The 10,876-nt window shown below is 39.5% G+C and overlaps 1 pseudogene; it reads right to left on the bottom strand.

Moving 5' to 3' along the window:
- Positions 1–3,248: 3,248 nt before the first annotated feature.
- Positions 3,249–6,714, bottom strand: LOC131225385 (glycosyltransferase BC10-like; annotated as a pseudogene).
- Positions 6,715–10,876: the final 4,162 nt, after the last annotated feature.

Below are 10,876 nucleotides of genomic sequence, written 5' to 3'. Positions count from 1 at the left end.
TATAGGCCTAATATTGATGAAAATAGCCCCAGGGCCAAGGTATACTTAGGTTATAACCAATTTGGGTCTATTTCGGTCCAACGGAGCACTTCTGGTGGTCCCTTTTTCACGTGCAGTCGGACTTAAGCTCACTGACCATGGATCTAAGTCAGGCTGAGTTTTTGTACCGATCGGATCTCCAGATCGCTCATGACGGACCAATTTCAATTCAACGGTCACCGAAACTCGATCAGGTCCACCGGCACTTTGACATGTATGGGCCATCTTCCCTGATCCGAGGGTAAATTTGAGTCAGATTCTGACGGTCAGAATGCTTAAAATCGGCGCGCAAGCAACACGACTCAGATTTCTTAAATTCATATTTAATTTCTAAATAATTTCACCTTTCTCACACTCCTTACTCCGGACTCAAGCAAATCGTCTCAAGACATCATCTGGACTTAATTTTTGAGGTGATTGTCAAGCCCAACAAGGTGATCGTAATTGTCTAAGATCATCGCTATCGGACTTTCGAGACGCGGTCCAGGTCCGATACAAAGTTTCTAAGTACTCTCGAGAGTAACTGGATTTAGCGTTGAATCCTAGATTTCAGGGTAACATAGCGCTAACGATTCTACAAGTTTTGGGTCTTGCAGATCAAATTTAAAGTGATTGGTGCTAATTTCACAGGCAATCGAGTTTAGCGCTAGTTAATTCACATTTAACTTCTAAAGGCTTGAGTCCTAAGAGAAACCTGATTGAGGTGGTGCTCGAGTTTTTCTATAAAATTTTCGGGATGTTACAATACATCATTTACATCCATATAATTGTGCATACTCTGTTTATATTATATCTTAATTTCAATAAGCATGAACTATGCTGAGTTTTCTCATTAAGTTTGGCCAGTTTATATTTTTATTAATGGAAAAATTATACAGAAGAGTAATTAGCTGATAAGTTGGCGCAGGAACAAGAAGTTGTGACTGAACTAGTGCACGACACACGTGAGACGTGATCATACCTATCAGAAGAGGAACTGGCCGCATTTAAATTGTTCATAATTATTTAATTAGATTTTTATTTGTTAAGATGATCTGATTTATATATAATGAATGATGATATTAGTTGTAAGATTTTTAAGCATTTGATTGGTATTATTTAATTGAATTGTTTTAAGTCTGTAGCATGTATTCATTGGTAAGTTGTACTGCTTGATGAATGATGTCTAATTTATGTTGATTGAATGTTTATAGATGTTGAAAATGGATAGATGTTGATGATTAAATCATTTTGCGTGAATGATTGTGAATGGACCTAGTTAAAATGTAAAAATGAATATTAATTTTACCTCTTAATAATTGTATAATGGAATGAAGTTAGTACACTCTGTTTACGAATTATGACTCAAAACCTAGGTATGAGAGTGCACACTTTGTACTCGAATTTCGGGGCGTGACACCATCTCTCCATAGAGCATGTGGAATGTTATGCATCAATCGGATCCATCCATCTAGTGGTACGTATTACAGATGTCTTATATATCAAAGGTTGCATATAAAATATATATATATATATATATTACAATCTCAACCATTAATTTTTTTTTCATACTAGGTCTCTATCATGATCACTTCATGAATAAGAAGTTATGGATGTTTATTTTGTACCATCTGCCATCAGCAATAGGGGAATCTACATGGATGGATCCAATTTACACTGCCACACATGTGCGGAGGATGACTCTACCTTATTTCGCTTCTATCGGCGTTACGGTTTCATCTCCCGTGCTAGGAAAGAACATATTTCAAGATGTGGCCCACCATCGAATCTTGCAGTTGTTCCCTCTCTAGGAGACTTCATTCCTCGTCTATCTACTAGATTGCATTGGGTAACATATATATATATATATATATATATATTGGCCCAGTCTAGTTCATCGAGCACTGGATCAACTTAGGTTCATTGCCTGTCCACTGCATGCAAATGAGCAAGGAACCTCGAGCGTCTATTGGTGGGACTTAAAATTCATGGTCCACAGTTAATTAACCACACCTATTACGTAATTCTAGCTGTTAGATGTGACCTTCAAATGGATCGAGAGAAAACCCAAAATGAAAAAAATAAAAATAAAATGAAAGTAAGAGATCTGCATTATAAAAGACATTTTTTAAAATTTAAAAAAAAATATTGCGATAATGCATTATAAAAAGACATTTTTAAAAATTAAAAAAAATATATTGTTATAAGATACACATGGACTTTTACCCTTGCGTATTACTGTGATCATTAATTTGACTATTTTTCATGAATTTAGATGATTTTCATGGCCTTTCAATAATCAAAGGTTGAAATATTTAATAGAAGGGTAACTTCCATTTTACGGTTGGCCCTGTTGCGGGCCGTTGCAAAAAACCTTAGGATCTAGCCTCCTAAAAACACTAGAATTATAGGATAATAAAGTAATAAAATAAATCAAAGCATAAACCACATGACACAAAAGATTTTTACGTGAAAAACCCTCAAAAAGGTAAAAACCATTGGACCTCGTCCAGATCAACAATCCACTATGAAGTAAAACGTTACAACCGATCACAAGTACACACCGCTTGGATCAATCTTCTTCACTCACACGGGAGTAGATAAATAATAAGAGAATAAAAGAAAAATGAAGAGATCTTACCAATTACGAGGACGTAGTAGCGCCGAGATATCGAGTGCATAATAGATCACTTATATGAGCATAACCTTTCTTCCACAAGCTTCCTCTCTGTTTCTCTCTCTCTCTCTCACCTTTGATAGCCCTAAACCCTTTAGCAAACCCTTGTAAAGTTTTAGGAAACCTTCTTGCATTACCTAGAAAGCCCTAGGTACCTCCTATTTATAGTTTAGGAAACTTCCTTTCGCATGGGTGCAAAAATTGCCTCAAATTTTTGAATCCCGCACAAAATCGGACTAGAATCTGCGTAACCTCGACTAGTCGAGTAGAGTCCTCGACTGGTCGAGCGGAGCCTCGACCGCTCGAGCAGACTCCTCGACTGGTCGAGTAGCCCGAACGAATAAAAATAATTGGTCACTGGACTTTGAGTCGAGCCCCACTCGACTGGTCGAGCGCCACCCTCAATCGGTCGAGCAGGACACTCGACCGGTCGAGCCTGAGGAGAAAAATCCCCACCAGGCCCTCCACATGCCATGCACTTGCAAACCTACAAGTAAAATACATAGAAAAATACTTCCAACGAGATCAATAAAAGATTATATTTCATGAAATCTCACAATCATGCTTGTAACCAGTCGATGTTACAAAAATTCTCAAATCCAGTGGAGTACCAAATTAAAAATTCACAAGGTGTGCTCCTTAAACATTACATGGACTCTTTTGATTTATGAAGTAATCAACGGCTATTGTGCCCTAACCTAAATTTAATACAATAACTATCGAACATCAACAATCAATGCCAGAGTACCGAATTATTTACTCCTGATCCAGACATCCGGTTTATTAGGCCCCAGTGCATGGATTCACCAAAATCAATCCATCTGATAGGACAACTTATCCATTCAACTTGCTGGCTACAATCAATGGTCTCGATCACTAAACCATGGGCCCCACTTCTACAAACTGAAAACCCGAGTATATTGTACATGTCCTCGGGCAGAGGAGTCTCTCATATTCAATGGATGCCCATGACTTTTGGTGCAAACCTCATCAAGCGGTCCAATGCATTCGGCAAGAACTTCCTTGCAAACAAGAAGCAAACCCTGGTGCTCCTCCCATTGTACTTGCACTGGGGCCCAGCCCTCAGCCTCTCCAAAAGATCAATGGTCACCTCCCTCCTCCCAAACCTAGTTGGGTGGGGCCCACTCTTTGACCAGTCAACCCAAGTCAAACTTCTGTTTGAGTTCCTCCACCAGAACCTCACACTCACAAACGTTGGTATGTAGTGCTCATCCACATTGCATGAGGGCTTGCAGTACCTCCCGAAGACCGGAAAGTACCGGCGGTCAGAGACGATCTCGACCGCTAGGCTGCGGTCCATCTCAAACCACTGCGAGCCCTTCCGCCATTGATCAAGCTTGACACGTGGCCTCATGCGGTTGCTGTATCGACCGCGGCCGGTCAGGCCCGGATCATCATAGGCCTCGACAAAGGTCTTGGTGGAGTTAGTGAGGTAGGAGTAGACTGTCGAGAAGTTGAAGAGGGGAATGCATGACTCAGAGAGGAGGATGAAGTGTTCGTTGGAGAAGTCTAGTAGAGCATTGGCTAAGAGACGACGTTCAGCTTCAAGCATGTTAAGGTTTCCCCATTGCACCACCTGAATCAAAGAAAGAAGACGATGAACGTTATGCCCTAAAAAAAATTCTCTTAACATAATAATACTAGAATTCATTTGCCAGGCACCACCATGGACAGACATGCCCCAAAAATCAGCCAGGTTTGATGATCCTAGATATGGATTTGAGTACACTTGACCAGTGCAAATTGACGGTTAGGAGAAGAAATATACAGTCTATGGCCCATCAATGGAAATAGAGCTGCAACTTGGATTTGGGACCAAACCGAGTTTGGGCTGGGTTGGGTCAGGTCGGATTGTCAAGGTCCTCATATTGGAAAATGCTAACCCAATTTGAATTCATGATAGGTTTAGCAAATTCAACTCGAGTTAAGGTTGGGCTAGGAATAGGCATGTGAATTGGATTGGGTTGTGTTGGGCTGGTTGGAATTCAAATTGGGTTGGGTTGCAGGTCAAAAAATGCCAACCAGATCTGAATGTAAGGCCCCACAAATGGACTATCCGGATCCAGTACATAGGGTTGTACACAAGCCAAGCTAGCTCGAAAAGCTCGCTCAGCTTGGTTTGATGTAGCTTGGCTTAACTCGGCTTGAATGACGACTCGAGTCGAGCCGAACTTTATATGACCCAACTCATTTTGAAAATGAGCCGAGTTCGAGCATAGTATTGATTGACTCGACTCGAATATATATATATATATATATATATAAAATAAAAAAAGTAAAACTAAAAACTTCAAAAAAAAAAAAAAAAATCCTACTCTACCCGATCGTCCATCCCTTTCTTGCCCTTTCCCTTTCCCTTACTCGACCTACTGCGCTCAACCTCCATAATCTCTCTCTCTCTACTCAGTGTCTGCCTGGCTCAGCATTTGCCCAACTCGTCTTAGCCACACGGCCTGCGCTCAGCCACTCACTCACGCTAAGCACCCACAAAAAAGGATCATTATGACTCTATCTAATATATATATATAGTATCCATAGGTGGTGAAAGCCCACTACGGCGTGAGTGTGTGTGCGTGTGTAAAAAAAAAAAAGAAAAAAAAAAAGAAAGAAAAAGAATATATATATAATTGAATATTTGATTTGGGGGTTGGGTCGGGTGCTGGATTGAGGTGGGAGCAAGCTTGACTAGACTCGAGACAAGCTCGCCCTGACTCGATGCACTAACTCGCTCCGACTCAATCCATTAGCTCACCTCGAAAGGTTTGGCAAACAAGCCAAGCTCTAATGTTAATCTCGAGGGCGAGCTTGAGCTTAAGGAAAGCAGGGACGAGTCAAGCCAATTTTGGCCCACCTCAACTCAACTCATTGTATAGCCCACCAGTACATATGCGCCAATCCATCAAGATAATAGTGCTTTGTATCTAGTTTATGCACATGCATATGAATTTATGAGTTACCCCAAGACATGCCGATACGATAATATACATTCCGAAATTGTGGCTTCATATAAGAATGTATGCGGTACAAACGACACATTTTGATACTCTCTCCATACCATAATATAGACATTTACAAGAAGGATGGCAGAAGAAACAAAAGAAAATAAAAGAATTCTTGCAAGAAACAGACCTTACTTGGGATTCTTCTTCCATGGAAAATGGATTCTTCAGGCACCGTTCCATTGAACTATGGATGTGAGTGGACGTAGATAGAGTACAGCCCTTCATTCCCTTTGAAGAACTTCTCCCACAGTGGGGCCAAACTCAATGGACCCCTAGTCAAGAACATGAAGGCCACCTTAGGAACCCGTCTGTATGGGGCTTTGCCGTCCCACCGCGGGACCATTGACGCTCTCCATAGCAACTCCGGGACGGACATATCATGCATGAGAGAATGTGGCTGCACATACTCCTTGAGGCCAATGCGACCGGCATTGCGGGACCCATGTGGCCTATGTGATGTGGATGATGATGATGGTGATGGTGGTGGTGGTGGTGGCAAATATGAGAATTGGGCAGTTAGTAGATTGAAGGAGAGGTTTTTGAGATAGAAACTAGCTGTGATACCAAGGGTCAAACCAAAGCCAAAGATTAGGAAATAAAAGAGAAGGTTTAGAAGCTGTAAATGGGAGTTGAAGAGCCTGGCAATGGGAGGGTGTGGACGTTGTTGTTGCTGCTGTAGTTGATTCTCCATTGTGGTTTCTACTATTGTTCTTTTTCAGCTATGGTTGTATGTTTTTTAAAGCTGTGGATGTTATATAATATTAAAGAGAGGGTTCTACTATTGTTCTTTTTCAGCTATTGTTGTTATATAAAGCTGTGGATGTTATATAATATTAGAGAGAGAGAGGCTACTCACACGAGTAGGATTCTCTCTGGCACACATGTCAGCATGTCGTACGTGTAAGAGTTCCATGTCTTTCATCCAACCTTGTAAGTCCCCTAGCCAAAAGCACAAAAAGGCTTACCTTGTAATCAGATTCACCAAACATGTACATTGATTTTGGACCTTTGGTTAATTCTTTTATGTTTTAGCCGTTCATTGTCTAACGAGTAGGTTCCAATTCAAACCGTTTGGTAAGCAAGTTACGGTCCACCCAGCTGATAACTTCCAATTGAGTAGATACAAAATCAGATCCGTCCAGTAGGTTGGCCCCATCATGAGGATCACCTTATGAAAAATCCAGCCATATCAACACATCATGCATATCACACTTCTATGTTGCTATTTATTAATATCTAATTATTCTTTTCTATAGTGTGGCCCATATGATGAGTAGATAGAGCTTATTTTTCTCCAATATGATCCTCATGGTGGGACTAATCTAGTGAACGGATTGGATTTTGTATGCACTTAACGGGTTGGAAGTTATTACCGGGTGGACCGTAACTTGTTGTACAACCAGTTGAACTAGAGACCTTCTCATTGTACACATGTTGCCCAGTGAATGATTGGAATGGCTCGTAGATGTTTGTGCCCACCTGATGATGGTCTGGATTTCATACACGTGTGCCAGAATAGGATTCTTATCGTATTTAGACGCGTGGCTTTTGTATCACACTCATGTAGCTTTTCTAGAAATAGGATTCTGATTGGATCCTTAAACCCATACACGAATGCAAGGAAACGTGGGATCGCAGCTGTTCCCCCACGAGGAGCCTTCGTTCCTCAACTATCTCCTACATTCCTTTTTCAAATGGAATTGTAGCTGTGGCCCTTTCTGATTCATCACGCAATGGACCACTCTATGTTTGTCGTGACTCTCCTGTACACGTGGCCTACTTATGGTAAATCCAGACCGTTGAGTGTCACTAGTGGCACCGATTGTGCAATCCTAGCTGTCTATTTTTGGTTCTCCTTTACAAGTGGCCGACCTAATGGTAAATCCTGACCGTCGATATCTTGAGTGTTACTAGTGGCACCGATTATGCAATCCTGTCTATTTTAGCTTTCCAATGGATAAAAACAAAGAGAAAAGCTTGGATACCATGGCAAAGTATGAGGGATGATGCGCATGCACGTGGAAATTGCTTCAAAATGACATACAAGCAATCTAAGTTAACTATCAAATTTATGGGTTGTTGAAATTTTGGTTTTAAAAATAAATAAAATATTTTTGAAAATTTTGCTTTCCCTCGCAAAAAGATTTTAAAATTTTGAAGTTAAAAAATTGTGTTTTCTTTAGTCCCATGTTGAAAAGAGTGGAAGAAATGTCGGGGTTTATAAGTGGTTGACTATGTAGTCGTTCCATTGTGACCCTACGCGAAATGGTGTGAGAGGTGTGAGATGAGCCTGGATTTTATAGGCTACTGGAAACGGTCAGATCTATGGATCCAAAACCATCAACCATTTTGAGAACACCTAGTAGCCTTAATAGTCAAAATGGTCTGAAAATGGACATATCTTGATGATGCAACAGTTAGATCATTTGATCCAACAATCTTAAAAGCTCGGAATTCAATATTAACAGTCAGAAATATTTTACAAACGTTTTGAACCACTGATAATCACCTAGCAGCAGTCCAGTCCTCAGATGTTATATAAACTGGATCATCCTAGTCCAGAATCATCCAAGTCCAATAGATCCCATATGAATCCAATCTGATCTTTCCAAAACGTTTTTCCTTCTTAGAAATTGTCAAACGATCAACCGCATTTATCGAGTTCCTAAGTAAATCCCTTCATGATTGCTGCATGTGGGATTTAAGAGAGAAGGTTTATCTTATCTTGGAAGCAATTCACCTGTAACCCATCAGCAATCGAAAAGGGGGTGAATCAAGCTTTAAAGACAACATATTTATACATAATTCAGTCTAGTGCTAAAATTTAAATAATTTTATTTTTAGTTTTTCAATATATTTTTCCAACATTGGTCCCGGTTTAGACTTTAAATGTACCACGAACAAAAAACATACTGTTGAACCGTTAAAACTGAAAAAATCCAATGGACTCAATCAAATAAGCTCTTTTTTTTCCTTTCTTCTTCTTCTTCTTTTCATTTTCTACCCTTTTATAATATAAATATTACAAAGAGACTTCTCATTGAGAAGGAAAAAGGTTCATGACACGTACTCACATTCCCCGTGGAGGGCATGTGCAGGCACAGTTTAAGGATTCGCGGTTAGTGCAACAATCTATGAATTATCTGAATGCATTTGTAAGGCTTTGAGTCACCAATAACCAATATAAACTCAGAATTTACAATAATCAATATAGGCTCAAAATCTACAGTCAGCTAGACACATAGAATTGTCTTAAGTCGGGAAATTAGAAACTCCTTAAATTAAGATGGCTCTCAGATAAAGTTCAAAGGTTATAGGCATAGACCTCAGTGATGGAGAAGAAAATAGTTAGGTACCCTCCTTTGCTCACACTAGTGTTCGGTCTCTATTTTATGGGATTTTAGGAGTTTTTTTTTTTCGAAGTTATGAAAGGTGTTATACTAACTAACTAGCCAATTGCTGACAACGTCAGAAACTAACTAGAAAATCACTACTCACCCGAACTAACACCAAGTAGATCACGGTTTCTCCCGTGTTGGATTCAAGAAGATAGTAGTCATAGAAAAGAAAAAAAAAATGTTAAATGTAATGTGCTGAGGAATAAATAAGGATGTCTAACAAGACTTGACTTCTGATACAACAGGATTCTAATGTTCGATAATATGTAGAACATACAATTAAAAGTTATTTAAACTATATGTGGGGGTTATGAGAGGGATGACATGCAAATACAAAGATAAAAAAGTAAAATGAATGGTTGGATTGATGCCTGTACACGTGGAATGTGGGAGAGAGATATAACACTCTTCATAAAAGGAGATGATTGTAGATCTTGGATCCCAACCTTACTCCGTCAATCTTGAACCACAAAGATGGCTTGGATGCTAGTATAAGCTACGTTGGAGGGTCTGGATGGTTGGGGCACATTCTCACCCTTAACTCTACTCTCACTTTGCTCTAACTTTTACTCTCCACTCACTCTCACTCTCTAAGCACCCAAGTTGGTCTCTTTTTCTCTTATGTATCTCCTCTATGAAATAAGAGATGTGGGCCTCTATCTATAGAGGATGGCCTGAATTTTTTGTAACTACTACAACTTGGAAAGCAAACATATCATGTAAAGTGATTAGGTTGGTTGGGGAACACGCAGGTCGGTTCTGTCCGGTTCTAGGGTGAAACTAGAACCGAATCGTTCCTTGCGGTTCTAGAAAAATTAGAAACGGAATCGGACTGTTTACACCCTAGAACTGAACCGGAATTAGACCATAAAAATCGGTTCTGTTCCGGATTGGTTCTACAGTTATGGGCTTTTTATAATCCAACCTATGTCCATTCATGTTGTGATCCATTTGATGAATGGTTTACATATTGTGTAAGGCGTGTAAAAATACATTTATAGAAACCATCAAAAGGCTCATTGCAAATTATAAATCATTACTCAAATAAACAACTAATATATATATATATATATATATATATATATATATATAGAGAGAGAGAGAGAGAGAGAGAGAGAGAGAGATAAGAATGGAATGGGGGCAGCAAGGGTGGCATGAAGAGAATCAAGATATTAGGGGGTTTTTTTTTTTTTTTTTATATATTTATTGCTTGGGATGGCCTAGTTCCAAATTCAGTTCTAAGTTTGTTTTCAAGGTCACTTCTATGGTTCGGTTCGCGGTTCAATTCAATTATACACAATCCCAAACTGAGAACTAAACCGAACTAATCGATTCTTTTATTTTCAAAACCAGTGCACTTCAAAACCACCAAATTGTGGGGTTTGGTTAGTTCCGGTCCAGTTTACGGGTTCTACCAGTTCCATGTGCACCCCTAAGTGACATCATCGATTTACTTTGATAAGTGGTAAAACAAATAATTTCACATAAATTTTATATTTTTAGTCTCAACAATCTTGGATTGACCCTCTAAATCCTCTAGCTTGCTTAAATGGACTTGCGTGAAAATATTATTACCGTATATATGGACTTTTCGATCACACCAGTTTAAGGCAATTCTGTGATAACCCGCCATTTTGCTAGATCATCAAAATAACCTTGAGCGGCAATATCATAGCTGTCCAAGTGGAGTTTGCTACTAAATTTCTACGTGGAGTTCAGTTACTATGTGAGACCTATGTGAGACCTTGAGCCTTGTTGTG

This window comes from Magnolia sinica, chromosome 14 (assembly GCF_029962835.1).
Source record: "Magnolia sinica isolate HGM2019 chromosome 14, MsV1, whole genome shotgun sequence".
NCBI classification, from domain to species: domain Eukaryota; kingdom Viridiplantae; phylum Streptophyta; class Magnoliopsida; order Magnoliales; family Magnoliaceae; genus Magnolia; species Magnolia sinica.
This window is presented reverse-complemented; position numbering and strand designations above follow the sequence as displayed.